General features: G+C 44.3%; 1 protein-coding gene across 16 annotated transcripts in view; it reads left to right on the forward strand.

Annotated features, from left to right (window-relative positions):
• ATP2B2 (ATPase plasma membrane Ca2+ transporting 2) overlaps window positions 1–27,882 on the forward strand; it is a 380,463-nt gene that overhangs the window by 157,277 nt on the left and 195,304 nt on the right. For 2 of the 16 annotated variants that reach the window (XM_085073044.1, XM_085073042.1), the window contains exon 1: window positions 4,835–5,058. The exons of 9 other annotated variants lie outside the window; for them this stretch is intronic. The gene's annotated coding sequence lies outside the window, so the exon portion shown is untranslated. Of the gene's footprint in view, window positions 1–3,280; window positions 3,428–3,655; window positions 3,813–3,887; window positions 4,052–4,126; window positions 4,148–4,834; window positions 5,059–27,882 lie in introns of those variants that run through there. 5 more of the 16 variants (XM_085073045.1, XM_085073041.1, XM_085073043.1 and 2 more) reach the window with 5 other exon arrangements.

A 27,882-nucleotide genomic window follows, 5' to 3' on the forward strand; every position in this document is an offset into this window, starting at 1 on the left:
GGATCAAGTGACCTACTAACATCTCCCAGGCAAGAAACAGCAGGGCAAGTCCTTGAATGTGAGTGTTCCCAGGTCCCTCTTCTCCACTCCTTTTATTAGGTCATGTTGCTTCCCAGGATAACAACATGTTTGAGCAGTTTGGGAGCACAAGCTGTTTCCTTGCAGAAATATTACTGCACTGTGTTCCCAAACTGGAGAGACACCGAATCTGAAAACAGATTTAATTCTTGTTTTTGAAACGTAGCAAATGAGATTTAAAAATATGAGAGGCTGCCAGTCTGCTGTTCTAGTTTAACTATCTGGGTTGCGATTGGGAAAATATTAGAAATCTGCTTTGCAGTGCCATCCCTCTGATTGGACAACCTCACTGAAAAGGAGGTCTTGGTCCCCAAGATCCTGAAAGAGGAACTAACATTATGGTCCTGTGTTTCCTGTCATTAATTATCTCATAAAGACCTTGAGATGTGCTCATGGTGTTTAGCACCAGCACATATGAAATTAAATTTTTCTCCAAAGAAATTAGGTAAGCTCTTTCATTTGCCTATGAATATAGTTGGTTGAAGTTTTACTGTGGAAACAATTTTTTCAAGTTGCAGTTCAAGCTCAACAGCTAAAGTCTCATTCCTCATACATCCCGTAAGCACTGTCGTGTTTTTTAAACTCAGTCCCAAGGAGCATCTTTCTATTTCCCATTCCATTTTTCTGCTCCATTTCCGCTCCTTGCCCCCAAGTTAAGGTGCTAAATTGTTTTTCTGTCAGAGCTAAATAACATGCTGTTGGATGCTTTAATAAGCATGAAGATGTGCTGACAAACCCTCATTTCAGATGGTGACTTGCTTTGCAGTGCTTTGCTATTCAGTTTGATGATGAAATACCTCAAAAAAGCACCAGCCAACATTGCAGCCATTTTGAGCTGCACGTGCTGAGAGCCAGGTTGGAAAATATTACTATTTTCACAGTTGTGTTCAAAAAATAATAACAATAACCCTCCCAGGCCCTTAAGTTCTGGGCTCAGAGTGTTCTTGTTGGTGCTATTCCTTGGCTGGCTCATTTCTGATGGTGGCATTGCTATTTTTAGCTCTGGCTGTAGGGTACCTGCTGGGGACAGCAGGTATTCCCTGGAATGTGGTCTGGTAAACCTGAGGGTAGTGAGCAGATATCAGCCTGGAACCTTGAGCTCCTGGCCCTGGCTGGCAGCAGTGCTGATGCTCAGGTTTGGGCATTTCTGAAGAGCTTCCAGTGAGGACAAACAAAGGGTTTCTCTTCATTCAGAGTTCCTGGAGGGCATGGCTCCTGTTTGGTGATGGAGCCATGGCTTGGGAGGCTCATGGCTTGTCCTGCATGCTTTGGTGCTTCAGAGGCCCACGCTGAGTGAGCACTGGGAATCTCCATGTGCAAAGCTGGTTGGATTTGGTATATTACAATATATTCAAACCAAGATTTTTTTTTTCCTTTAGAACTTTTTTTTTTGTTGTTGTTATTTTTCTCCTCCTCTTATTCCCTTGCCTATTCTGTTAATAAAAAATAAGAATTAGAGTTTTTCCTGATATAGGCCTTATGGTGCTATCCCTGGCCTGAAGTTCCTGTAGGATGACACAAAGTCTTTGAGAGCAGCAGTTCTCAAAGTAGCAACAGCCAAATGTGTGGAGCAAGTTTTTTATGCTGTGTTGAATTTCTTTAAGCTATTCCTCTCTTCTTTTGGGAAAGACAGTGTAAAAAATAAAAAGTCTTATTTAATGTATTTTGATACTGTGTCAGTCAACCTTCTATTGCTTTTCAAATTATCTTTAAAATTTCTACATAAAAAAGAATGTCAGTAGCCAGATAATTGCAGATGTCTTAGTATCTTCCTGCTTTTCTGTCAGAGCAGTAGAGGTCACCAACATTTGTGGGTCTGGGACCTCAGAACAACACATTTAACTTGAGCACTGCTTTGCTTAATGCTGGAATTCAGTCTGAGCTGCACTGCAAACTCCTTACAGCTGCAGTTTGTACTGAAAACTTGTTCTGAAAAGGGGACACGTCTCTCTGCTTAATATAACCCAAAGTCACTGCATCTGGTGTCCTGGCATGCATGTAATTGCCTGTAGCTTCCTAATGATAAAGGCAGTCTCACATGAGAAAATTCTGCATTGATCCTAGTCCTGATTTACATTTTACTTCATTAAGAAAAAATTGATCAGCATAGATAAAACTCCTGATCAATGATCCTAGCACTTTTTTTTTTTTTTTAAATAGCTTCCATTTTGGTGCAGTGCAGACTTTTGGTTTAACTGGCTGAATTGATATTCTGAGCAGCGAGTAAGGCAGGATGACAGAGCATCAGCACAGCTACTCCTATTATTGCTCAGGGAGGTGAGCTCCTGCCCACTCTGGCCAAGGCACAGGCAAGTCAGGAGCCACTGCTGTCCTAGGATGCTACAGAACACATCCCAACTTTTGTCTGTACTCTTTTAGGCATTTTTCACACACACACACACACACACACACACACACACACACACACACACAGACACACAGACACACAGACACACAGACACACACACACACACACACATGAAAAAGGTATTTTCTTGTGTTCACTCAGTCTCAGGATTGCATGGTTTGAGGTAGGGAATTTGAAGTTGCGGTTTGGACACGGTGCACTCACTGATCGCAATTTGCTTTGAAAAAATCAACTATTACACTGAAAATGTTCTGCTTTTCGCAGGACTGATGTCTCTGCCTTATTTTTAGCACTTGGGTTTCTTTTGCTCTGCCATAACATGCTATTCTATTGAAAAAGCCTTTTATATTTCTGAATGCTGTATGTGCTAATAATTCAAAATAACAGATCCATAATGACTCTGAATAGATGGAAAGAAGCTCTAGGTGAAATGCAGTGATTCCCCAAAGTGCAAGGCTGTAAGGAAGGAGGAGGAGAAGGGCAGAGAGCTGCTCTGGCATGTATGTAAGCTTTCACAGCACATGCTGATGTGCCCAGATCACATTAAACGGGGATATTTTGCCTGTTCCTCCTGTACGGTTTTGGATTTCTGGCAGGCATGGCAGGGACACAAACACAGCACAAACCTCACAGCGCTGCAGGGCTGCTTTTTTTGCCATTTCCCTTAGAATCCCCATTGTTCTTACATAAACAGAAAGAGCAGGGGAGGGCGAGCGAGCCGGATCTTTGCAGAGGGTGATTACGAAGTAATTTGCAGCACGGCCACGCCGTCGTGCCGGGTGTCATTAGCGGGCACAGCCCGAGCATCGCCGGGCACTGCGGGCTCAAGCCCCGCCGCATCCTGCGCCTGCTCGGGGGCGCAGGGGATGCGCCTCTCCCCGCGCCCCCTTTCCGACACAACCTTTCATCCCCCCCTTCCTCCTCCAGCGACACTGATAGGACTTGACAGCCCTTGTCCTTGAAGGTTTCTCCCGTTTCTGAGTAAGTGGCATATTCCTGGTCGCTTGCCATCTTCCGTTTTTGTCATTCTCCCAGGGGAAGCATTAAAATCGCAAACAACAAACATGGTGGTTCAGTCCATATTTTTTGTGTTGTTGCCCCGTTCCCGCGGAGGCCCGGCGGTGTCCCCGCCGTGGCGCGGCGGTGGCGGTGGCGGGGCGGGCGGCGGCGGTGGCCCCGCGGTGGCGGTGCGGTGCGGTGCGGGGATGCTGCGCTGCGCTGCGCTGCCTCCCCGGCGGGCGCCGCGGTGGTACGGTCTGCAGAGGGGCTCCGCGGCCGCTGCGCGCCTGCCCGCGCCCATGCCGAGCCCTGAGCCCTCCGCCCGCTAGCCGCGAGCAGGCTGCGCTGGGGAGGATGTCTTAGCCAAGTAAGTAGCGACATCCACAGCATGAGAGCAATAATGATGGTGGTGATGGTGGTGGTGGCGATGATGATGATAATAAAAAAAAAAAAAAAAAAAAAGAAATCTTTCCCCTTTCCGTTCTGAGCTCCGTTTATTTGGCATTTTGCTGCCGGGGAAGGCGCGAGCTGATGGGAAGATGGTGTGGGGATCGGGGCTGAGTGATGCATTAGGTTTTGGTTCGTGCCCTGGGAATCTCTGCAAAGGTAATGCTGCGACTCGTGTAGATTATTCTGTAAGGTCAAAGAGAAACTGCATAGCTAAAAGGCTCTCTTGCATCAGAAAGGAGTCGCTGGGCTTCGGTAGGTTGAGAATTCAGCATGATCTTGTTGTTTTTGAAACGTATGGGCTTGATTTTGATTAAATCAGTTCTTTAGTGATGAGGAAAACACGTGGATGGGATTTTGCTTTTATCATTGCTGGTAAGAATCGGATGTGCCTTTTTTTTACTTTCAGACCCTCACATTTCACTAAAATGTGAGCAGTACACTTCGGCTGTTGTATTTTTCTAACTTTAATGTTCTCTTATGATAGGCGAAGCTATTTCTTGTAAGGAAAATCTGTAATCCTCAGCTGGGTTCCTCTGTAGAGCTGTCTATAGTTTTTCAGTGCGTTTGTTTGAAACTAAAGGGCACACAGGTTAAAAACCCCAAACATTGCTTTTGTATTGAGAAGGATTAGAAAATAATGTGGAAGAGACCGGGAATTTTCTGTAATTCCTTTTAGGCGTGCATGATATTTCCTGTGGCAAGGTGGGGAAAGGCTTTCCTGAGGTGTATGGTACAATAATTAAGAATTCTGACAGATAGACTTTCATTTTTATTATTTTTTATTTATTTTTATCAAAAGAAGAATCAGCTCCAAATCCACCGAACGCTGCATGGAAAAGCTTTTTGCTGTTCATGAGGCATCCAACGCTTTAAGAGAAAACCTAAGATTACAGGAGTCATTTCCGATTATGTAAAGGGAGATTGTGTGCGTTTGATCCCTGCCTGCGGCGCTGGCAGCTCCTGTGCCCCGCGCTCCGGGCAGCACCCAGCTCTGCCCCAGCCTCCCATTTCCTGCCTCCAAGTTGTCCTATCCGAGCCAGGGCACTTCCCTGGCCATCGCCCGGCGTTCCCAGGCTGCCGACACCATGGCTGTGGGCAGTCCCGGGGCGATGAGGCAGCCAGGAGCAGATGCTTAGCCCGGTGCTTCCCGTTCCTGCTGCAAGGTGAGTATGGAAGGAGCTCCGAGGGGCTGGGATGGCTCTGCTTTCAGGCTAAAGCAGCTCATTTGACACCCCGAGAGCTGCGTGCTCCTTAGGGCTTCTGGTCCTTTGACCTCCTGATTGCTTTCTGTCGTGGGGCTGGGAAAGGATTGCAGGGCTATTACACAAGTTGGGGTGTCTGGGAGAGAGCTGGCACGCTTAATATGGGAAAACTGCGCTTTTATTGCTGGGATTTGAGGTTGATGTTAGATATTTGTGGTGGGAAATTGATAACGAGGGGTTTTTCTTAGTCTTTGCTTAGAAAAGGGATTACAGATCTACTTCATAGTCCACATTTTTTTTTTTTTACCGCTGAGATGCATTCCTGATTAGCATTTAATTTGTGAGAGGTCATCCATATGCATGACTGGCTCTTGTACCTTGCTCTGGAATAACTGTTTGACTCAGGTATCCAGCAGGTCTTTGATCACAGACAGCTCTTACTTTGTTCATGTTCCTCTCATTTTAATCCAAATTGCTGCCTGGGAAGAAGTGGTTCATATTTTCCCTGTAGTGCTGGTAAAATGAGTAAGTTTGTGAATAAGGCAATAAAATCAGGCTTGTAGATAAGTTGTGTAGAGCAATGCAGCATGAAGGTTTTTCCTTTTTTTTTTATTTTATTTTTCTTTCCTCTGAGTGCCCCCTTTTCATCCTTTTTTGTGCATCTGTCTTCATTTCTGTGGGGAATTGATTTTTGCCAGCATCAGTGCTAAATATACATTCATTTTCACCGAAAAGGTCAATTTTTTTCTCTGCTGCAAATCAAAACTGCATGATATTCCTCATGCTTTCTGCATATATAAAAAGGTTGCATGCATGTATATTGAAATAGCTTGGAAGAGTTTCATGCTTCCCAGTAGGATTCCAGGTTGCAGAAGACATGGTAATGATGAACTAGGTATCACACTGTTCTGCTAAGAGCTGCCATGAAGTCACTTTTGTGAGTGCTTTTTTCCTTTTAAATTTCATATCATGTATCTAGGAAAGAGCTTTGAAGGATTTTCTTTTCCCCTCTCGTCTTCCCCCAGCATTTAAAATATACAGCTTATCTTTCCCAGTGCTGTTGGATTAGAGATGCAACATTTTTTGAATCCTGCTAAATATATATTTATATATCTTCCTGTCTGAATACTGCAACTACGAGCATGTATCCTGCTAAGATATGAGAATGTTGAAGGTGTTTTTGCTATTTTTTGTCCATTTTCATCCCGCACTTCCCCTTGTGAAATGCCAGTTGTGGAGGTAGTAATTCCTTGTTACATTTTGGAATAAATGTAGAAGTCGTGACCTTGTAACTCTGTCTCCCACTCACTGAGAGCCCAAGGCACTGCAGTAGGACTCCAGCAGTGGTGGTTCTCTAAATGGAGCCCATCTCCTTTAAGAAATGGAAATACTTTTACAGCTTGTACCTAAAATCAGGTTCTGAAGGGAAGAAAGTGGTTTATTTGATTAATCTGACTCTGAAATCTTGTGGAGAATAAGCTGCCTTTTGCCAGGTTTTTCATTCTGTTTTCAAGGAGAGACAAAGAAAGATATTACAGTTCCCAGGACTTTAGCAAGTATTGCTATGCCTTTTTGGCTGATTAATTACATCCAGATTATCCATTATCTGATCAAACGACACCCCCCCCCCCCCCAATTAAAACCACCCATTTCTGATAAATTCCAACACGCCAGTTTGTAAAGGGGTTAAAACCCCCCAAACCCCAAGGATCAGCGAGGTGTTTTGGTAGAATTCCTGTATGGCTATATGCTGTGCAGCCTGAGGCAGCCCCTTGCTGCTGGCACTGGGATCCTTGCCGTGCCGAGGCGGGCGGGGAGCGATGACTCCGCTGGGAACGGAGCCTCCTGCCGCTGCCAATGGAGCCCCAGAGATCCCAGCGCCGGGAGAGCTCCGGAGCTCTGCAGCACCTGCAGTCCGGCCAGCCCCAGCCCCCTGCCCTGCCCTGCCCGCCAGGGATGCTCCCGGGGATCCATCCTGCTCCATCTCCCGTGCCCACGGCGTGCTCCGAGCTCATGTATCCTTAGTGGAGCAGTTGCGTAAGAGAACAGGATTTCTCTCTAGGTAGGTTATGCTTTCATACTGGATGGGTTTTTAGATGCCAGTAGAGATAAATAAAGGGCATTGTGGAGGTTATATCAATATATAGGCTTTGATTTCATCCATAAAACAATGAAGAGATCAATAGCCTTTTATTGGAATCTTTATTTTAAACTTTGGTGCCCTTTTGTAGGAAATGTAAGCATATGGTACAATTTAAAGAGCTGCAAGGTTCTTGTTTCAAGTTTCACTGGTTTTACTCATGTTTAGGTGAAAATGCATGGTTTTCCTGTTTTGTTTTTTTCCTAAATAACCTTGTTTTCTTGCATTAAACCTGGAGATTTGCAGTTGAAGAAAAAGAACCAATGTGTAAGGGATGTGTTGGGAACGAGGCGTATTTTAATAATTTTGAGAGGCTGTTAGCTCTGTAAAATGCAGGATGTGTTCCTTCTGAACACTGCAGATGAGTGAAATATGGAGCCTCGGAAGGGATGTGGAATTCCTGCTTAGGAATTCCTGCTTAGGTACTAGAGTTGGCAGAGTTGGGAAATGGTAACCAAGTTACAAAATACTTCACTTCTACCACACCATGTATGAACAAGTTCATCCTGCTGGTAATACATTTTTCCTAGTTTTTGAAATATTCATGGCACAGTTAAAGCATCTGAGGATTGGGCAGCAGGCTCTCAGGGAATCCTGGATGCAGTTAATGGGAAAAGCTGGAAGAGGAGCAGCAGTAAGAACTGGGATTTCCATGGAGGAGTTTGTGCATTTTTCACCCTTTGTCTCCTTTTCACGCTTGGTGAAGGTGAACTGGGTGGAGAAAGCAGCTGATTTCAGAGGCACAGAATAGTTGAGGTTGGCAAGTAGCTCTGGAGATAGTCCAGCCCTACCCCTCCTGGCCCAGGTGGAGTCACCTAGAGCAGGGCAGTGTCCAGTCAGGTTTTGAGTATCTCCAAGGATGGAGACTTCACAGCCTCTCTGGGGAACCTGTGCCAGTGCTTGACCACTCTCAGTTTTTTGACCTTTACATGGAATTTTCTACCTTTGCTCTCCTTGCCTTTTTGCCTTTGACTGGACACCCCCGAGAAGAGTCTGGCTCCATCTTCCTCACTTCCTCCCATCAGATGTTTATTGATGAGGTCTGAGGCTTCTCCTCTCCAGGCTGAACAGTCCCACTTTGCTGAACCTCCTGCCTGCACGTCGGGTGCTGCAGCCCTGTTATCACCTCTGCATCCCTTTGGAGGGCTCTCTCCAGGGAGCCCAGCACAGGTGGAGCACTGGGACGTCCCTGCAGGGCTGGTGGCAAGGGAAGCTCCCCTCCCCTCCCTGGTGCTGCTGGCGCTGCTGTCAGGACCAGCCCAGGAGCCCTTTGCTGTGAGGACACACTGCTGGCTCTGGGACAACTTTGGGTCCAACAGGAACCCCAAGGCCTTTTCTGCAGAGCTGCTTCCCAGCCAGCTGGCCCCCAGCCTGTCCTGCCTCAGGGGCAGAAATTTGCCTTTCCCTTTGTTGGACATGCTGGGATTCCTCTTGGCCCGTTGCTCCCCCTGAGAGGCAACTCATCCGTCTGGAGCCACACCTCCCCATTTCCCCAGATCATCTGTGCCCTTGCACAGGGGGCTCAGCTCTTTCATCCAGGCCATTAATGAAACACTTGGCTACTGCATTGAAAGAAATCCCTTGGAAGGAGAGGATTAGAGCTGGAACTGCCGTTTCAAGATTTAGCCCAGAATTGAAGTGCCATGTTATTAAAAAATGCCAAAAATTGGTCAATATCCTGAATACGTTTATGGCTAAGTGTGGAATTTGCAATATTGAATGCCCAATATATTGCATCAGCATCCCAGGGTTTGAGGATGAAACAGGAAAATCAGTGATTCAGATTTACTAAGAGCTTATTTTATATATTAAAGAATGAAGACTCACAGCTGATGAAGTAATTTCAATTGATAATTTCGTTCGCTGCATTTCAATTAAAGTGAGTTAAAAATAAAACCATATGAAATGAATTAAAAATAAAATGAGATTTAGTCCAATCTGATTTGGATCTTGCTGAAAAATCTGTCGCACAGAATGAAGAAACAGGATAGGGAAGATGCTTATCTGTGAGATGTTGGGCAAAGAGCTATTTCTGTAGTCATTGCCTGTCCAGTTCACTGACCTTCCCAGCTCCCGACCTCTGGAAATTAGTTAGGCATTTGGAGAAAATGACACTCCTCATATATACTCTCCATCTGAGGAGATTTTTACTTAGACAAGAGCTGTCTCAGCCTGATAAGTTATCTGCCGTGCTTTTATTTGGATTGTGTTCCACAGTAGAATTCCATGTAGGCTTTGGGCCTCGCTTTGGGATGAGATGCAGCATTTTAAATGTCTCCAGGGACTCCTCCCTCTGCATGCCCCAGCTGAAGTCTGATACAACAATCCCCACCAGCTGTCACAGGTGAGGCAGGGAATGACAGCCCAGACTGGGCTTGGATAATGGAGTTTCTTCAAGGTCCAACAAGTTCTGGGCTTTTATCCTACTTGATCTCACACACAGGGTGTTCTAGGCATCTCCCTGCCTTTTGTCTCCATGCATCTCAGAATTCCAGGATTTCCACTTACTTCCAGGGTCTTTTGTCCAGTCTCCACCTTTTTATCCTGGATACCCTTGTTTCTTTGGAGGCCACTCGCTTGGCCATTTGTTCAGCCTCCTTTCTGGAGCTCAAGGGGCCTCAGTTCTCCACATCTCAGTGGTCTGGGGAGAATCCCCGCCATGGTCAGTCCCTTTGGTGGTGCTGTCTCATCCCTCTGCACTAATTCCATGCTCCACTGTTTTCAGTCCAGGTATTCTCAGAACCTGCAGCCAGCCCAGTGTGGCTGGAACCAGCAAGGAGCAGGCTTCTGCAGGAGAGTGGAACACTCTGGGATGTATTTCCACCCTCACACACATTCTGGGATCTGCTGCATCCTGCAGTGAAGCCATTTGTCACCTGTGACTGTGGTGGGGAGGATCCATCCCCATTCCCTTGACTGCCTCAGCCTTCCAAACACAGTTCCTGCCATCCACACTCTTTGTTCAGCAGCTTTCTGTGCCTCGGTGGGCCTTGAGGGACGAGTGACACTTGTCAGAGGTGTGGTGGCCCTTTGGCATGTGCACAGTGTCTGCTTTGTCCCAGGCCTGCATGAATTCATTGCAATGGTCGTGCTCAGCATCTCACTAACCTTGACACCCCAACCAGTGCTGATGAAGCACAATAAAATGCTCTGACTTGTCTTTCACAGGGGTACACCTTGTGTCACACAGGTAATTAGAAGAGAGCAGTGTTCCCAATAAACTGCTCCAGTCTCCTTGGGAAATGTGCAATCCCAAATGTCAGGAGGCAGCATTGATCTGTGTCCTCTGTGAGTCAGTTGGAGAAGAAGCTGTTGTCCTGGCTGAGGACAGCTGTTTAATTTGCACTGCAGGCTTCCCATGTTCCTGTCCTTCGCTTGCATTATAATGAACATTTCGCATGTTGTTCTAAAAATACCTCCAAATGATGTTTGATATTAAGGGACCAGCGAAATGCAATTACAATGAAATGATGATTTCGTGGTGTTTTTCACAATGACACGAGATTGTCATCCTCCCTCCCCCAGTGATTGAAGCAATACCTATTCATGAGTAGTTGAGCTAACCCGGGAAATTCCAAGAAGAATCGCAGACGGCTTCTGAGATGCAATGCAAATTGTTGCAGTACCCATGGAGGACATTTGCATGATGGTAGGACTGGTTGTCTCTGTAATGCTGTCGTGGTGATTGTTATGCAGAGAACTGCAGGATAAAATGGTAGTGCTAAATCAGCAGTGCTGAATAAGATGGCTGAAAATGCCAGGAAAACAAACTCTTGGAGCAGGAGGATTACAGAAGGAATGATATGCCTCATTCCCATGCAAGACACCTCTCAGCTTTCTTGGGCACAGCTCTTGGTTCTGCAGGAAATTTTCCTGGCTCTCACTGAGCCTTTGGTGCCTCTCTCCTCCCCACACTGCATCACTCTGCATCAGGCAGGACACAACTCCTTGCCATGAGGGGTGAGGCTGAGGGAGATGCCCTGTGTGCCTTAGGCTGCCCTGAGAGAAGGTGACAGGACTGCCCTGATATTTCTGTTGCAGCACCCAGAGCTCCCCTTCAGGGCAAAGGGGTTTGAGGTGATGTTTCACACTGAGTATTTGTGGGGGGCTATTAACCCCAGGGCACTCTGGTGGTGTGTTTACACCACTGTTTGCAGAATCTTTGGTTTATTTGACTTTAAATCTTGTCTTGGTTCATCCAAACTAGGACTGGGTATTTCTGTCTGTTCTGTGTGGTGCCTGAATATCAGAGATAGGTACAGAATGTGGAGGGGTTGGATTTATTTACATGCTTGGGCTGAAATGGGAAGACAAAAAAGGGGATTATGTCTTTTCCCAGGAATGTGACGTGGCAGGAGGTGACATGGATAGGGACCACTGGAGCCTGTCTCCAGTGGAGTGGCTTGGCTGTGCAGGTGGGAGCTGGCTTGTCCCCAAGCTGGGGGAAGCCTGGGTGGGCCAGCTGCTGCCTGTGGCTGGCAACAGACTTGACCTTGGAGAAGGGAGAATGTGTTGAGAGAGACACACTGTGCTCAGACTTAAAAAAAAAAAAAGACTCTCTGCTGCAAAGCTTGAATTGCTGCCTATTGCTTTGGTTATCTTCTTATAAATCTTAATATAGCTGTTCAATTTAAGCAAGTACAGTCAGGATGCCATTCCCTACCTTGGGATGGATCCTCCCTTCCAGCAATGTTTACAAAATAATGAAAGAAGAAGCAGCAATCTGAGGAAGGGACATATAAAATCTGCAATGCAGAAATAGGGTTATATATTTATCTGAGTTCTCATGTAGACAGATGATTAATACAGTACCAGCTACAGGGTTTATAGCTTGGTGTATCATTAAGGTTCCCTGTAACTCTAATGTGAAAAGATAATAAATTAAGTGTCCTCTTCCCTGCCCTTGTCCTCCTTTTTCTAGTTTAGAAATACACTTAGAAGTTTTAATCTGAAAACAGGATTCTGGTACCAGAACTGAAGAGGGAAAGAAATGAAAGAGGAAATGGAAGACATCTGAAGTGTTTTTTTCTTGAACCTTTTTAAGAATTAAAATTGAGTGCACGAGGTCTTAACATACAAGCCTCATTTACATATCTGCTTTTGGATTAGGAGGGTATCTTGAAATACATTGATAGGAAAGTATTTTTTTGGGTTTTTTCCCCCACTTGTTAGAGAAAACGAAAATGAAATTTCTTAATCGGGTCTAGCTTCCTTCTAAGGAAATCTTGTTCCCCTCCTTTATCTTATCTGGAGCAGATGAAAGCTGCAGATACAGGATATGTTAAATTTTTTAGTATCAATAAGGTAAGTAGCATTGCTTTCTGAGCTTTAATTGCCAAAGCCAGAGAGAAGAATAATTGCAATATTTAAACTAAACCTGAATTAGAATGCCATGAAAGAACAAATGTTAAAGTAACTGGAAATACCCAAACATTTAAAGAAGGCACTTTATATCAGGAGGCAGTCCCAGTGAGCTCAGTGCTGTTGTGGGCACTGGGAATCAAAGAGGATTAGGGTCTGGATCCTAAAGCCTCTGTGCTGGATTTATCCCATCAAGAGAGCTAACCTGCTGCCTTCAAGCACAGCAGTACTCGGGGCAGTGGCAGTGGCAGCAAATCCAAGTGGGATGGCAGTGCTGGCTGTGCTCCCCCTGACCCTGGGAACTGCAGCAGGCTCCTGCAAGGAGAGCATCTTTCCCAGGGAACCTTGGGAAGAGTTCTGCCCATTGCTGGCTTGGGTAAATCCTTGCACATGGCAAAGAAAATCCATGTGTGTGTGTGTATGTATGCACACATGTACACATGCACCTCTAAGAGCTCCCAACAGAGAGCAGTTGCTCTAAAATCCTTCTTGCTGTTTGCTTTACTGTGGAGTTTAATTCCATTCAAAGTTAATCTTGCAGTGGTTCACTTGAAAACAATACTAATTTTGTGCTGCCTCCCACACACCAGATCCACTCCCTTCCTCAGTAATTCTTGTTTGACCTCACAGCTGCTTCTCCAGAAACTTTCCTCCCAGCTGCCAGAGATTTCTATTCAGGAGTTACCCTCAGGAGCAGCAGCACATTACCATGTTGGTCTGGCTTTTGTGTTTGCTCTGTAGTGAACACAGAGCCTCAAAGCTCGGGGCCTTACTTAATTCAAAATTTTGTATGGATTTGACTTTCTCTCCCATGACTCTGCTTTTTTACAGCACCCAAGTTCCACCACAGCAGTAAGGAAACAAATAGGGGAACTCTTGTGATTACTTGAGATAAAAATTTCTTCTTGGGTGCAATGGAATTCATTCCTGCAAAAGATTGAACAGACCAGGGAATGAACCATTAAGTCCCAGAGCACTAAAGGTCTGTGGAGATGCCCATAAGGACTCCATGAAGTTGTTTTTAGTTCAGCTCAGGAAGGAAGAGGGAATGAATCCTATTCTTTTTCACCTCTTTGTGGGGAGAGCAAACCAAATACAAGTATAGAAACAGGGAATCCCCTCAAACCTGTTATTATTATTTATTATATCCTCAAACCATATTATTATATGATTTAAATTGAAGACCTATCAGCTCCCATGGGAAAGGCAGATTGTGGGATATTCCACATATGTCCATAAGAAATAGCCTTGTAAGGAAAAAATATGTAGAGCAGCAGCAGTGGTTTGGAAGTTTTTTTGATCTGTGTAGAGGATGAAAAACAAATCTCACTGTAATTAAGGTATTTCTGAGGATCTCTGTTATCAGTGGCAAATTCTTCTGTCTGCAAGCAGAGGTCTTGACCCTGGCAAGCCGCAGGGATGTTTCTGTGGGGGTTTCTGTGTGCAGCTGTAGGAGTCAGCCATGGAAGAAGGGCTTTATGGCCCAGCAGCTGTGAGCATCTTACCCAAGCAGTGGGGAAAACACATCAACAGCTGCTGACAGGCAAACAAACCCACTGCAAACCTGCATGCCTGATCTGAAACCATCTCAGAAGGTGCAGAGTAGCAGAGCTGCTGTCAACCCATCCTCCATCTCTCCACGCAACCCCCCTGTCCCCAGAGCCTTGGGCAGTGCTGTTCCTCCCTGGAGCCTCCACATCCCAGCCCAGCAAGGGTGAGTTTTAGCACTTCATCTCTCTGCAGTGGATACCCAGAGGAGGGAGGCGATTTGCTGTGTGTCTTTGCAGGACTTTTTGAGATGAGTTCTGAGAATTAAGGTCCTGCTAGTTCAGCCTGGCAGCTGAGGCTCTGTGCTTGGGTTTCTCCAGAGTCTGTGTCTCCCTAGAAATCTTTTGTCTGGGATTTCTTGCCTGACTGTGTGGAGCAGCCTCTCCCTGGTTTTCAGACTGATGGCTGTATTGGTTGTTGCTTGTGGATCTTCTTCAGCATCATCTGCTTTCATTAGCATTTTTGAACAAAGGAATGAATCAGAATAAATCACAACTAATAGAAATATAGGAACAGATTATCATTTTGCAAAGCTGAACTCTCTCAGAGGAGATTACATATTTAAATTGAACAAATACAACTTCATAAATAAACTAAATTAAACATCATCTAATTTTACTTTTGAAGCCAAGCAATTTTAATCCATACTCAGCTTCTCGTATAAATATTTCCTAACTCAGTTTTATTCTTTGAAGCATTCTTATTCATATTTAAAAACCAAAAATGTGCCAAATTGAGCCACGGTTGTGTATGCTGAATAAATGCAAAAGCTCGGGTATATTACGTAATAATTGGAGAGTTGGCAGGAGGGAGTGATTGCGTTTGTGAGTGTCCAAGTAGTGGTGTAAAAATGCTTTTGCAGAACCCAATATTTGTCTCTAAAGCTCTCTGACTGATGGCGTGCCTGAAAAATCCTTTTCATAAATCCCTTATGTATCGTTCCAAAGGAAGCAATAGATGATTAGAAATCTATATATTTCCCCAGGGAAAATTGATGCAGAAACTGTGGTGCTACAAGCATTGCCCAGCTGGTCTGGATTGTGAGCAAATTCCTGCTCATAGATGGAAGAGCTGTTTTACTGCAGAACTAATTCTTAGACCTAGGAGCATTTAAACCCCCCAAACATGTTATTGTGCCATTGGAAATGCACTTTATCAATCATCTTATTAGACAAGAAAGTCTTTTTAAAAAAATGTGGTAATAAGGTTGAAGAATTCTTGTTAAATGTTTCAAATGATGTTCACAAAGCTGAAATATAATTTCAGTCCACCCTGTGTTCAGTCTAAAAACCACAATCAAAAGCCATTTTCCAGAAATAGGCTTAAATGCAGTTCTCTCTGCATGTTCATTAAGTCATTACGTGCTGTTGCCAGAACTGACCTGTCCAATGGCTTCAGGGGCTGAAAGTGGTTAACAGTGCTTTTCAAAAATACTTCATTTCCAAGTAAGTTAGATGTAAGATTACCAAGAACTTGGGGTTTTTTGCCTAATACCTTGAAGATCGAACAAAACAAGTTAAACAAATCTGCATCTTTTTCCTGGTACTAATTATGAGCCATTTCTTTATGTATTTTTTCTATAATGGTAGAAAAATCTTATAGCTATGATTTATTTCCATAATAAAGTGACTAAAATTGATAGTTTTGGTAAAAATTCTGCTTTTCCCACCACACTTAAATGTTTCTGGGCATAGCTGAACACAGCTTTTCCCAATGGTTGAAGTGAACATTTGCTGTGAGTAGCAACAATCGAGTAGAGCTTGCTGATGCTCCTCAATGCTCTGGGATTAATGAGATTGCAGATGATTAATGAGCATTTGGGAAGGTGCAGGGCTAAGAAGCTGCAGCCCAGAGGAGGGTTTGGTGGCAGGTGGCTTTGCTGAGACTGAGCTGGCTGGCCCTGTGGCACAGCCAGGCTGTTCCTGCTGGGCTGGAGCTGCTGTGCCAAGCCATGGCAGCAAGAGCACGGCAAGGACACTGTGACTCACCAGGCTGGCCATGGCCAAGGGCTGCTGCCACCACCAGAGCTGCTGCCACCAGAGCTGCTCCCAGGCTGCTCTCTGCAAGGTGCTGGAGGCAGGGAGACACAGCTCCCACAGGGAAAGGTGCCACAGGGACAGAATGGGAGGCTGGAAGGACTGAACATCTTCAAAATGCAGAGCAGCCAGGAACTGGAGGAGGAAATGTAGCTGCTGTTGTTTGTTCCATTTTCCATCACAAGTGAGAGCTCTGGACAGGTCTGGCTGGGAATTTTGTCACGTCGCAAATGAAAAAAATAAAAATTCTCCCATTAGTTCTCAATGCTGGCAGTTCCAGCTGAAATGCAAATAAATTGCCACTTCTCTGATTAAATGTGCAGCCCTGGATAAAGAAAGGTTCCTGGGGATGGTGTGGGCTCTGCTGCAGTAGTGCTGCTCCACATTTTCAGGTTGTCCTTGAGTAAGTTTGCAGGGATGGTGAGATGATAGGAGGGATAATTTCATTAGGAGAATGCAGCAAGGAGTGGTTCACGAGCTGCCTGAAGACATTTTGCAAGTGAAATATTTGAACAGTCCTGCATCTTGGAGATATCACTAATGAGCAAGCACTTGTACCCAAATTGTGTGTTGGTGACAGGCATGTGCTCCTTCCTCAGGGTGGGACCAGTGGGAGACATCAGCTGCAATGAGTTATGTGGAAAGAACATGAAATGAAAAGTATTTGTGTTTTCTGCAAACAGAACTTAGTGGATTTTGATAATTCTTTTCTAATTCTTCTAATTTGATAATTTTGCAAAGCTAAAATTTGGCATAAGAAGTTTGGTATTTTTTTATAGCACATCCACCTGTAGAGAAAGCAATGTGAGAGCATAATTCATTGCAAATTGTCAAGACAATATTTTGACTCTTCTGCTGTGGACTGTAATAGTTCCCTTGCCGCCAAACTCCTGAATGCACTCCAGTCTTTATCAATATGCCTGTTATTTTGGACTTGATTAGATCCTATCCATCAACTGTCTGTTAACTGCAAGAACAGATTTTTCCATATTCTGATCTTCCAAACATATTGCTTACAAATAAAAAAGGCTGATAAATCCCCATATATTTTAATAGACAAAATAGAATCTGACCTTTAGAAGTTTAGTCACCATTACACATAATCCATATATTAATCATTAAAAAAATGATACTTCTCAAACAGCTTTTTTTAATGGCATGACAAGGATTTGATATTTGAATAATCAAGCTATGGAAATTGTGGTGCAGCCTAGGATTCAGACTAACATCTTATTTGGTCTAGAACATTAAATACTATCTAATGCACAACATGTTAATTAATTTATTAAAATCTGTGTGCATGAATCACTCACTGACACCAAGTAGTGTACTTGCAACTCAAATAACCTCATTTGAGCAAATGTTTCTAATCAAGGGGAAGTGGCCTGATATGATGCTGCAGAACTGTTTGCCAGAGTTGTGCAAAGAATATTCTAACTGGTTTTGGTGGTTAGGTGAGGTTCCTGCAGGAATTCTCACAAAGCCCCAGGTGAGGGTGGTGCTGGGTGAGGCTGCCTGGTGCCTTTGCTGGGATGCAGGTGGATAAACCCAGCAGAAGTGAATGGCAGGATTAGTGTTGGATGTGGATTGTGCCATGGGAACACTGGGAACTGGGTGCTCCTGAGGCTGTGACTGAGAGCTCACATCAGTAATTGTTCTGGAGGGGAATATTTCATCTCAGGCCTTGACACACTGTGATTTTCCTGCTTGCTGTCCAGTGGATGCAGATCTGCTACAGGGCAGGAAGCTCTGCAGAGAGAGCTGGGCAGGCTGAGGACAATAGTGTGAGGTTTAACCAGGCCAAGGGTTGGTTCTGTCCTTGGGTCACACCAGCCCTGCAGCTCCAGGCTGGGCAGGAGCAGCTGGGAAAGCTGGGAAAGGCCCCGGGGGTGCTGGGGACAGTGGGGGACACTGCCCAGGGGTGCCCAGGGGGGTCAGAGGCCAAGGGGCCTGGGCTGTGTCAGGGACAGTGAGGAGCAGGGATTGTCCCCTGGCTGTGTCAGGGATTGTCCCCTGGCTGTGTCAGGGACAGTGAGGAGCAGGGCAGGGATTGTCCCCTGGCTGTGGCAGGCATTGTCCCCTGGCTGTGTCAGGGACAGTGAGGAGCAGGGCAGGGATTGTCCCCTGGCTGTGGCAGGCATTGTCCCCTGGCTGTGTCAGGCATTGTCCCCTGGGTGGCCCTGCTGGGTCACCACCCCAAGCCCTGGGCAGCTCCAGCCCCTCACTGCAAGGCCATGGAGGGCTGGAGGTGTGCAGGGCAGGAGCAGAGCTGGGAAGGTTTGGAGCACCAGGAGAGGCTGAGGGAGCTGGAAAGGAGCTCAGCCTGGAGCAAAGGGGATCAGGGGGACCTTGTGGCTCTGCACAGCTGCTGACAGGAGGGGACAGTGAGGGGTCAGGCTGTGCTCCAGGGAACAGGGACAGCAGGAGAGGGAACAGCCTCAGGCTGGGCCAGGGGAAGTTTGGTTTGAGGATTTGGAAAAAATATTTCACTGAAAGAGTGGTCAAGCATTGGGACAGACTGCCCAGGGAAATGGTGGAGTCACCATTCCTGGTCCTTTTCAAAAAACATCTGTATGAGGCACTTGGGCACATGGTTAGGTGGTGATAACAGCTGGATTCAGTGATATCCAAGGCTTTTCCAGCCTAAACAGTTCTAGGGAAAATGTTCCCAAAGCTGTGTAAAAGTGGAAATCCTAAATAAAAGCTGAGTCAGAATATTTTTCTAAGGAGATCCCATTAACCCCGTGGCATCCCCAAAACCTTCATTCATCCTGAGATACTTTATCTCCAATTTTGAGCAGTAATATATGCTGCAAAGGAATAGATACCACTCATTGACAGCACTTGGCAGTGTCCCACGTAGTAATTAGGATCATGAGCAGTAAAATATCCAAAAGTTAAAGAAAAAAACCCAAACGTGAATTTATTGGAATTGCTTATTTTTATATGAATTTTTAATTAGGTCTATTTAAAGCATTCCACCCTTTATTTTCATGTATCATTTCCTGTTTGTTATGCCATGTTTTTTCAGTCATATCTGTTTTACAGAGTTTTAACCTTAAATTATTTTTATTTAACCTCAGTTGTCTTTCTAGTGAAGCTCCACTAGCTGAGGCACTGCACATGCATATGTTGGGTGCATCTTGGCAAAAATAGCCACAATAATTCTGAGTGACAGATTTGCAGGTTGTCCATAAAACATAATCCATATTAACGAAACTGGATGATGAAGAGAGAGGGAAATAACTCTGCCCTTTAGGTTTATCTCTGAACTAGAGAGAGCTAGCCCAGTTGGAGCTCAGTTCACGTGCTTCCCAAACCCCTCTCCCATCATATCTTTCACTGTTTGTGGATTCAGTTGCTTTTCACTGCAGCTTTTCCATGCTAATGATGAGAGTCTGAGAGGTTACTTGGCTCTGAATGCTGGAGCCTGTTTGGATCCTGCTACAAGCCCCACTCCTCTGCTTTGAGAGGTTTGTGTGTGTGACACGTGCAGTTTGTATGTTAAATAAAAACTAAATAAAAACTGGAAATAGCTATCAGGAGCTAGGGGTTGTATGCTGAGGGGCCAAGAGCCCAGCAAGGTCCCTGGGTGGGAGGATGGGAACAAACACAGAGCCAGCACACTCAGGGTGCTGACAGAGGGAACCAAGTGCTGCTCTCTGGAATAAGTGGAGCTTCCATCCTGAGATGCACTGGGAATTCTTGGTTTCAGGTGCTGAAGGACTTCTTAGCTCCACTTTTCCCTTTAAAGCAGTTGATTGAAACTTTTGTATTGTGGTAAAGTAGAACTGTGAGAAATAATTTGGATGTGTTCTTATAGCTATCACTTCTGTGCATGTGAAGATCTTAAGCTCCATATAATGTCTGAAATCAATCCAAGCCTTTTCATGTGTTTGCTCTTGGCTTTTACCCTTTTCTGAAGATTTATATTTTAAAATATATATTATTTTATATATATATATAATGTATCTATTTCTAGTAAAGACAAAAAAAATTTATAATTACTTTTCGAGCATACATGAGCTGGCTATCAGATGCCTTTTTTACAGCAATTTCTTTTCAATAGTATTTTCTGGAAAAAACAAGGTCGCTACCACATGCATTTAAACAATGAAAAAAACCTAAGCAAGGAATAATGGAATATTGGGCCATTCTCCAGATCAGAAATTTAATTTCATGCAAATTCAGACTTCAGCCTTTAAAAATATAGTTTATCATGGAGGTAGCAAATTAATATTTTTTCATTTATTTGACCTTGATTTTATTTATGTTCTGCTGCAGTTAAATCAGAAAGTTCTTATGAGCTCAAGCAAAGTGGTAATACACATTCCTCCAGTGTTGCATTTCATCTAATGTTTTAATTTTCTCTTTATTTTCCTTTATAAAAAGTCTCTTTCTCATGTTTATGAAGGTTTAACTAGAGATTGAATTTTAAAGTATAGGACAATTGACAAAATCCAAGTTAATCCAAGTTTTGTCTGGCCAGTAGATGACAGAGAAAAAGGAAAACCTAGAAAGTATTTTGGAGGCTGAACTGGGAATTCCATGAAACTAATTTTAATTTTTTTTAAGCAATATGTATTTATTTGAGCAGATATTTTTGAAAATATCTTTTGAAAAACTGTGCTTGGCTAACTTTGAGAACTGAGTTTTTCGCTCTTAACGTTCCCAGAACATTTCCTGACTCTGAGTGTATATATATTTTTATATATGGCTAAAAGGTTTGGATTTTTTTTAAGGAATGCTTTCTGAGTTACCTGACCAGCCTTGAGGTGTGAGTGCTTTATTGGAAGTTGATTCAAACACTAACCAGCAAAAATAGAATGAATTATTAAACAAAAACTTGTTTGGCAAAGTGCTATGAATCCGTCAGGTACCATTGTTGTGCCATTTCCTTTAACAGAAAGGAATGAGGTTGTAAACAGCAGGATTTGTCCCAAATTGGCTTCAGTGCTGCCACCAGAACATATTTTAGGGACTGAGAGGAACAACTTCAGGCTCAGGCATTGTGTTCACCCCTGCAGTGGTTTTATGTCTTATTTGAGTCCAGCAAGGCTGGCTTTGGGCAGGAGGGGTTTCAAGGCAGCTTGCAGAGATTTTTGTGATGCAAACCTTCTGACAGACTCTCCAGGGAAGGACTTGTACATGAAAATATAGTGATAAACTGTCATGCAGTTATTTGTAGTTTAAAGGACTGAAAAAAATGGCTTTGAGAGAAGAGGATTTTCTTAAAGAAAGAGACTTTCAAAGGTCTCGGCAGTTTCTTCTCTCAGTTCCCACTTGGCGACAGCTGCTGCTCAGCAATTTTCTTCCTTTGTTTAGTCTTGATGAGCAGTGATGGGGTTTTTTGGGTAGTTTTGTTGGGGTTTTTAAATTTTGTTTAATCTTTTTGAGCATGAGCTGAAAACAGTGCTCATGAATATCATGAAATCTGGTGGGGCAAGGAGCAGGTAATGCAGAGTGTTTGCTTGGGGTTCTGATCTCATTGTGGTTTTTTCATGAGTCTCATATCAGGTATATTCTCAGTGAAGGGGTAAAGGCTAATTAGGCAAATATTCATTAGGGCTGGGAAAACCAGTGTGGAAAATCTAAACAAGATAACAGAGTGCTCCAAACTGAAGCTGAGCAGAAGTCTTGTGCATTGAAACCAAAGCTAAAGGAGCTGCTTGGCTTAGATGAACTTCCTGCAGCTCCATCCAGAGTTTGCCTGTTACCAATCACATTGTTGTCTTTCAGCTCTCGAGAGAAGCATTCAGATCATTTCAACTGTAGTTCTATTTCTTTTGTATCTTTTATCTGTGGTTTATTCTCAGTGTGCTGCTTTGACAGAGCTGTTATTTCACATAAACATTGGCTAAACAAGTTGTTTTACAAGTGAAGGAGTTTCTGAAATTGCTTGGAAGAACCTCTGAGATAGTTCTCCATCAGTGTCTGTGCTAAGGAGTTGTGTTCCTTCTCATCAGACCCAGAGAGAGTCAAATATTCTGAACAGTTGTCAGACCTAAGTACTTGTGAGCTCTTTGCCCTCCGTGAACTTGGTTGTAACATGAAAATGAATTTGAGATTTGTCAGGGGAAGTGGGGATGGGCAGAATAACAAAACCTCCTGTCCTGGGCAGAGCAGCTTGTACTGCAAGGGAAAGGCTTGGGATCAAGGGATGGAGAAGGAAACCTTTTTGTGAGCATAACCTCTACTTTTGCCAGTGGATTGATAATCAAACCCAAACATCTCGTACAGTGAAATGTCAGCATTGTGTCGCAGAAAATCTCCAGGAGTTATTGCAGACAGTCTGTGCTTGGCAGTGTGTTAAATGCAGAAGTGTTCAATGCTTTCAGATCCATCTTCATACCATGGATATCAGAGCTCTCTGGTTACAAATGGGAAACATCCCAAATGATGCTAGTTATGCTAGGCCCAAAATAATTTAATCTAATTGTGCATTACTTCAGTTGTTGTAGTATCAGTGAAATAAATAACTTATGAAACATTTTTACAGCAGATGACCAAAATGTTTTATTGCTCAATACCAATCACTGGATTAGGAAAATGGATTACAACTGTGAGTAATGAGTTCTTAAACCCCTGAATGATATGATTTCTGTAAATGTCTGCCTGATTTCATTAACCTTGAGCATTCAGAGTAATAACTGACTGCAAGATTTGCCCAGACCTCCTATTTTGTACTGAATTTACTCTGTGTATTTATTAATATACAGGGACAATCTGACTGGAAGTCACTTCAGTGAATGGACTTGGTTTGAATAACTAAGAGGAAATAAAGAACTGCTGTACTTGAGCATGGCACAGTTCTGCTCAGACCTGTGCTTAGAGCAAGTGAACAGTGAGATTGTAAAGCAAAAGGATGGAAAATGCAAAGTTTTTGTGTTTAAACCAGAGCCTTGCTTAGTATTGAATATAATCCTTATATGATGTTTTCCTGCCAACAATACTCTTTGTAAAGGTTTTGCCTGTGGGGATCTCTCACTCAGTGGAAGCTGAGCTCTGAAATCAGGGTGCAGCTGCCATCGAGAAATGTTTGAATTGAGTCTCAGGGTAGTCACAGGAGTGTTTTATTCTTTTCCTGTGCACCTGTGGAGAGTTCACTGCTGAACCAGTCAAGAAAAATAGACTCACTTTTCTCTGTCTAAAATAGCAAATATACCAGCAATAAACTGTGAGTGAGATGTGAGAGAGTCCTCCTGTGCCAGACCTAAAGTTTTGAAATGTGTTTCTCAGATCTGAATGATAAATTATGACTTCAATACTGGTACAACTGGAAGACCAATTCTGTAGGCATAAACTCGCTGTTTTAAGTCACATGGTGAAAAACATACTGTCTGGAAGTGGGAAAGAATAGCCTTAAGGATAATAAGGTTGGTAACTGAGCTTGTTAACAATGGCAGTTTGGGGGAATTGTTTTGAGGGGTAAATGATCTGCAGGACCACCATATATAATATATATATTATATAACTGTAATACTCCTCACACACTTTTCTGCTGTGGGGTATTTGCCTTTCAAAATACTTTTGCTGAATAGGTGAACCTGTAGCACTGAGAACAGGCCTTTAGGGGCTGGTGACTGTGTGTTGGCTGCAGTGGATTAACTCACACAGCTGGCCATGGAAAAACGTGCCATGAGAATGCTGCCTGTGGAGCAGCCTGGTGCTGCTGTGCTCATGTGGAAGGTCAGAGGGAGGGCAGCGTGGTTTGAACTGAAAACTCTGATTTTCTGGGTAAATGGGAGGCTGCAGCTCTGTTTAGCAGGAGTTGCCCCATCCTTGTGCCAGCACATCCCTGTCCTCCAGAACTCACTGTCTGCACCAAGAATGCCCCACCTGCTGCAGGTGCAGCAATTCCAGGGACAATGGACACCACGAGGGACATGGTGGGGAGGGCAAACCCCTCCCCTGTCAGCTCAGCTCCTGCAGCCTCTTCTGAGCACTGATCCTGGGCTTCTGTGCAGAGTTCACAGAAAACTGCTCATCAGGTCATTCAGAGCAAAGATGGGCATTGGCCAGCAGCAGTAGGAGGGCAGAAGATGGATGGGCTTGAGGAACCAAAATTGCACCCCCAACATATGGAGTACAGGGATTCCTGTGGAGATCAGCACTGCACACACAGCTGCTCCCTCTCTGCCTTGCTGTCTCATCCCTTGCTCTCTGCCTCTTACAGCAGCTGTGGTGAAGACATCAAATTACCCCACTTTGGCTTCAGACTTCACCAAACTTTTCTCTTTAGGCACCTTGTCCTGAGAACAAAACCCATTGCCGTTTGTTGGCTTCTATCCCTGACTCCTGAGGTTTGCTTTTGGCCTGCATTGATCCCAAATCTTTGTTGTCCTCCCAGTCAGATCTTTGTGCAGCTGAGTGGGAAAGACTGGGAAGGAGCTTTTGAATAATTCCCAGCTTTGTGTGAGAAACCTGACTGGAGGGAAATAGGCTCTTGCTGATGTCTTGTTTTGTGTAAAAGCTGTGCTGAAGTCATCCCAGGGTGGGAAATGGATGTCCTGCTTCTGCCTATTGATTTCCTGGGGAATGTTCTTCCATTTGTGCCCTTTCTCCACGGTTCCATTTTGCGGTGTGTGTTTGAAAGGTTTCAGCTCACTCCTGACAAGATGATGTATTATTTTTCTGTCTAGCTGGCTAAATTCCCTCCCCAACTTCTTTTCTGGGCTTTACCCTCAAGTCAGACATTGCTACATCCAAATTTCAGCCTAGATTGCCCAGTGGTAATGGAATTAATAACATTTCAAAACTTTTAGGATCTGTTGTATGATATTTTATTAGAGACTAAAAATATGCAGTGAGCTCCACACAGATTTTATGTAGAGAAGGGAGGGGGCTGAACAGATCAGATTTTATCAGGCTGCCATCAAACTGGGTTTAAATTCTGTCCTTTTTTGATTGCAAACGAAGGTCAAAGTGGCAGCAGGAGAGAGTGAAACACAATAAAGCCGTGACCTGTCTGCCCATCCAAAGCTGTTGGATTGCAGCTGTTTAGAGACCAATGTTTTTTAAGCATTCAGCAACAGAACTGTTTGCCAGATCACTGTGATTGGATTTGGAATTACTGACCTTTCCCTCTTAAACACTCTCTGTTGTCTTTGTGGGCTTACTGGTGGAATATTTTTGTAAAGTCTGGTGTAATTTCTGAGGGTTGATACAGGTTTCAGCCTTCAGATCTGTTTCCTCCTGAGGGATTTCTGTCCTCTTCTTAAATGATTTCTAGAGATTGCTCCAGTGAGGATTTCCTGGTGGAGGAGCAGCAGCCATGGTATAACTGTACTGTAGGTGCTTCTCTGCACCATGGATGTACAAGGACAGGTTTAAGTAGGTGCTTTAACACTTGTGCTTTACTTCTTTTGTAAAACTTCTAACTCTAACTTCTAGTCTGGCTTTAGCCATGATTGCAACTTTGATTTTTCCAAAATTAATTTTATTTGGTTGGTTTATTCACCTTTTTTTTTTTTTTCCTCTGTATGAAAATGTTGTCACAGAGTTCTTTTAGGAGATAGAATCATGGAATGATTTGGATTAGGAGGTACTTTAAAGCTCATCCTATTCTATCCCCTACCCTGGGCAGGGACACCTTCCACTGTCCCAGGCTGCTCCAAGCCCTGTCCAACCTGGCCTTGGACACTGCCAGGGACCCAGGGGCAGCCACAGCTTCTCTGGGCACCCTGTGCCAGGGCCTCACCACCCTCCGAGGGAGAAATTTCTTCCTTACATCCAATAAAACATTCCCTTTTTCAGTTTAAAACCACTGCCCCTTGTCCTGTCACTACAGGCCTCAGTGAAAAGTCTCTTTTGTGCAAACCCCCTTTTTATATTGAGAAACCACAAGCCAAGGCTTCCTGGAGCCAGCGCAAGGTGCTGCTTTGGAGTGCAGCAGTATTGTTCACAGGAAAACCCCAAACACCTTTTATTGAAGAGATGGATGCAGGCACACTGCAGTGCAGGGCAGTCCAGAGGTCAGGCTGGTTTCACCCATCGGTGAACCCCATGGGGATGCTGCAAAGTACCAAAACATTCTGAGAGAGAAATGTAGTAAATCTGCTTCTTCTTTCAGTAGATCCACCTCTCTGAGTAGTGGCAGCAATTCCTTGAAGTGTCTATGGCTACAATTTCCCTGGAAAAATAAACAGTGGTGCCTGAATGGCTTCTCCAGCCAGAGACAAGATCTATTATTGTGCCTTCATTTTCTTATTAGCAAGGCTCTTTCAAAGGAAGATCAAAACTCAATGCTGTGTTTGAGTTACAGAAATAGATATAAAAGCTATGTTTTATATTTCTTCCTGCAAGAACTCTGCTCTGAATGGCAAACACCTGGAAGATGAGTCCCTTACATATAGGAGGTTTTTTATCAATTTCTTAACTGCAAATAGAAAAGAAGCTGAGCAGGGATGTGTAGTGGAGGAGCAGCTGGAGGTCTGTGAGCACGGCGAGTGCTGCTGCCCCAGCCCTATTACATAAAGAAGGTCTAAGCTGGTCGGGATGCTTAGTACAGCCTAAACTGGATAAACAGGATGTAGTAAACAGATTACAGCAGTGTTTATTGGGAATTCCTTCTGATGTGGGGAGGAAAGGGACCATTAACAGTGCGTAAATAGGGGAAAATGAAGAGGTGCTGTGCAGTGTTGAACAGCTTCGAGTTAACTGAGCAATAACTGCCAAGATTTCTCTGAGGAGAAGGAAAAACCAGTCAGCTCGGCTGAAGTTGGATGGAGATAAACACGCCGTGGGTTTGGAAGGTGTGTTTTCAGCACCAGGGATTAAGTGCACTCGGCAGTTCCTTTGAGCTTGCCATTGATATTGTAAGGAGCTTTAAATAGCTGATTGCAGCTCCTCGGTGCCCCCGGGGTCAGCACAGGGTCCCACTGCCCAGCAGGGAGCTTGGCTGCTCCCAGCCAGGGACACCACACGGCCCCAGGTGACACCTGAGCGTCTGCCAGCTCATCCTGACTCACTCGAGGAGCTGCTGCTGAGGAGGAGAGCAGGGATGGCACCATGCCACTGCCCCATGCCACTGCCCCATGCCACCTGCCCCATCCCTGACATGTGGCTCAGGTGCCATGGCAGAGGTGCTGCTGCTCCATGTGAGGAGAAGCTGCCAGGGGTACACAGCACTGGTGCCATCCCAGTGTCCTCCTGTGTCACCCTGTGTGTGACAGGGGCAGTTCTCAACAGTGGGGGCAACTTCCTCCTGCAGTGTTTGCTCCATTTCCTTCCAGAGCAGCCAGAGAAATGGTAATTGCTGCAGTCAGAGCATGGTGGGTTGCATTCTTCCTGTTTGAGAAAGGCCAACTGACCACTGGAACATACAGAAGCAGAACTGGACTTCTACCTACAGTGATTAAAAAGAGATTAAAACATCCCAACATGTTTGTCCTACTTCAACAACACCCAAGACCTTGACATTTCTGCAGTGAGATCCTGGCGCCTGATGTGTTAGTAGATCTTCATCAAGAAGATGGGCAGAAGTGAACAGCAAAGAGAAACAGCACAGAAATATTTTAAACCAGGTCCAATAAATGCAAAACGATTTCAGTTAATGTGGATAACAAATGTCAATGAAAATAGTTATTCTCAAAAAACTTTGAGCTAAGCATGAACCAAGCATTTTTATTCTGAAGCAAATTCAGATCATTGCTGTTATTCAGGAATAGTCATTGTGGAATAGTAAGTTTGGTTCATCCC

Source organism: Lichenostomus cassidix, chromosome 12 (assembly GCF_008360975.1).
Source record: "Lichenostomus cassidix isolate B80296 chromosome 12, HeHo_3.0, whole genome shotgun sequence".
Lineage (NCBI taxonomy): Eukaryota > Metazoa > Chordata > Aves > Passeriformes > Meliphagidae > Lichenostomus > Lichenostomus cassidix.